At 37.6% G+C, this 2,922-nt stretch overlaps 1 long non-coding RNA gene across 1 annotated transcript; it reads right to left on the reverse strand.

The window, feature by feature from the left end:
* Window positions 1-1,273: 1,273 nt before the first annotated feature.
* On the reverse strand, window positions 1,274-2,693 carry LOC113098360 (uncharacterized). Its single transcript, XR_003288998.1, has 3 exons — window positions 2,575-2,693; window positions 2,206-2,399; window positions 1,274-1,858 (listed from the first exon to the last, which is right to left on the reverse strand). It is a non-coding gene; the product is annotated as an uncharacterized LOC113098360 (long non-coding RNA).
* Between the last annotated feature and the right edge of the window lie 229 nt (window positions 2,694-2,922).

Genomic DNA, 2,922 nt, shown 5'->3' on the forward strand with positions numbered 1-2,922 from the left:
GGTTTCTCCCAAGGTTTTTTCACCATTCTGTCACTGATGGAGTTTCGGTTCCTTGCCACTGTCGCCTCTGGCTTGCTTAGTTGGGGTCACTTCATCTACAGCGATATCGTTGACTTGATTGCAAATAACTTGCACGGACACTATTTAAACTGAACAGAGATGACATTTTATTGACTGAATTCAATGATGAACTGCCTTTAACACAATGTATTTTGTTTAAAGCGCTATATAAATAAAGGTGACTTGACTTGACTATTGTTTACTTCTGGCATTTACAGAAGGATTTCTATACTTCTGAATGTTCCAGTGAGCACTGTTGAGGCCATAATCATGATGTGAAAAGAACATAATTTTTTATCATACCCCAGACATGAATGGAAAAATGTCACCAGTGGTTTCCAAACTCTTGATTCCTCCTTTCCCTTTGTTTTTGCTATAGCTACAATTGACTTCCTCTTTTCTTTCAGCATCCAAATTGCATTGCTTTTCTCTCAAAGTCAGCTCCCTCGCTTCATCCTGGTTTGTGTGTGTCCTCATCAAATGCAAGACTCAGAAAATGCTGAAGCAATGGCTATAACTGATACGACACATTCCCTGCTTTTAATATCTGAAGAATGAATGCAACAGGACACAGCTGATCACTTATAGAGACGTGAGGAAACTGTTTCAATACTTAAGCTTACATCAGATAGAGGGATGAAACTCTAAAAGTGTTGATCTTCATATCCAGTAAAACATCGGTGTTGAATCACCCAATACTAAAATGTGACATTCTGTAGTTTTGTCTCCTATTCATCTTTTAATCATATAACATATATAATATAATTAGTAATTTTGATGTTTACTTTCACTGCTGATTTTGAGCAGTATAAAGGCAATGATAAACAGCATAAGCAGGTCTGACTGAAGTCCAGACCTACAGATAAGGCTTTCTCCAGTCCCCTCAGAAATCCTGTTTGGCAGTTTTATGAAGTGGACTCTGATTAACAACACTTAGTGAACTGAAATCTATCACTGCATTAAAGGCGGGAACCGGCCTAAATGAGTTTATGGGATGTGTTTCTGTGAAGGATGGCTCGTTTTACTAGAGCAACAACAGAATCAGTCGAAGGCGTAGGTAGTTAACACCCAGAAGATCTTGTGATGGATTTTTCCTAAAGATCAGCGTGATAAATGGCACTTTCCTGGGAAAGAACAAAGGAATATTAGCTTGATAATAATGTGCGGAGACACATGGAGGACACTGACTGAGAGTACAAAGGAAGGAGTTTTAAAATATAAAACTAAGGTTCCTGTGTGATCTCCGCCAGGGCCTTTGTACTCGGGCACGTCAGCGGCCTACTTAGTCATAATAAAAGTTCCTTTTTGAGCATGCAATGAGTTTAAAGAAGTTGGAACAAGATGAGATTATAATGGCGTGAAATGGTATCACAATAGACTACATTTAAAAGAGTCCTGAAATCACCCTAGAAAAACATTGAGATAAAACAATGGTAGGACACTCCATCAAGTTAGCAAAGTCCTAAACTGACCCATATCAGAGTAATTCAATGATTTTGTGATGTCATGATGAGTTAATTTAAAAAATATCTGCTGGCCGATTACGTTTCCTTTTGCTGGCTACATAATTTGCCACCCTGTTGAGTTTAGTTTGATCGGACGTTGTTTGTTAGGTTATGCTAAATAGCTGAATGAATGCATATAATTGCATGTTTTACCAGCACTAAACACAATCTGCACAAGGCAACTGACATAACATTCTGACATGACCTTTATTATCATTGCAATATGATTAAATACATTATAAAGTAGCAGTTAAATCCTGACTGGCCTGGCTCCTTTAAAAGGGACACAACATCTAAAAGGACACAAGCAACATTTTTACATTTCTTATAAATTTTGTTATATTTCTATTATATATATTGTGTGTGGCGTGCTTTTTGTGTGCAGTTGTTAATATTGTGATTTTTTTTTATTTTTTTTAATAAAAACCCCAGAAATATTGTCTCATTTGACCAAAAACAGCTTAAAAAATCACAAGAAGTGAGTACCTGACATTGACGGTGCTTTAAAAAGACTTTTTAAAGCCCCAGAACTACTGAAGATAACCATCATCTCATATTCCCCTTACAGTAAATGTCTTTGCTTGAAAACTGAACATTTGCTCTATGATTTGGAGATTAAAAATTAATTGCATTTAAATACCACGTAAGCTTGGGATGACATCTTCGATGAGGAATAAAGGAATCCGCTTGGCCGTCCCGCTGATGGGGATCGGTGTTTGGCAGGGGCCTGGTAACTGATGAGACTGCTGCTTTCCAGAAGTTGTCAGGTGCTGTCACAACCAGCTTCAGCTCCTCACGTCACGTTTCATGTCAGGTCTGATGGCGTTACAGGCTCTGATAAACATATGGTGTCACATGACATGCCAGAAAACAGAATGTAAATTGCTCATTGGCACAGCAGCCACAGCAGTTACACAAGCATTTAATTCGCCACTGGAGTAGCATTTAAACTAATGTTTAAAGAGAAGTTCAAGTAATACAGAACCTGGTGTAATACAAAGAGATCTACCTTTCTAATATCTTGCATGAAACTGCAAATGTAAGATGGCAAAATCTTTTGTCCAAAGAGGGGGACACGCCCACCCCTAGCTCCACCCCTGTTCACAGCCAATCAGAATCCACCCTCCTTTAAAGCGATCGAGCATTTAAAGCAGCAGACAACAAAACTGCAGCACATTTAGCTTACAATAAACAATGTTATCAGCCATTGGTGTGAACACTAAAATAGTTATCATTATTATTAACATTCTTAAAACAAACAGGCCTTAAATGTCATGTTTTTGCACAATATCATTGTATGAATTTTGCATTAATTATTAAAAGTTGTCATGCAGTGATATCGACCTAAACTGTTTTT

The sequence above is a fragment of the Carassius auratus genome, unplaced genomic scaffold (genome assembly GCF_003368295.1).
Source record: "Carassius auratus strain Wakin unplaced genomic scaffold, ASM336829v1 scaf_tig00216542, whole genome shotgun sequence".
NCBI lineage: Eukaryota > Metazoa > Chordata > Actinopteri > Cypriniformes > Cyprinidae > Carassius > Carassius auratus.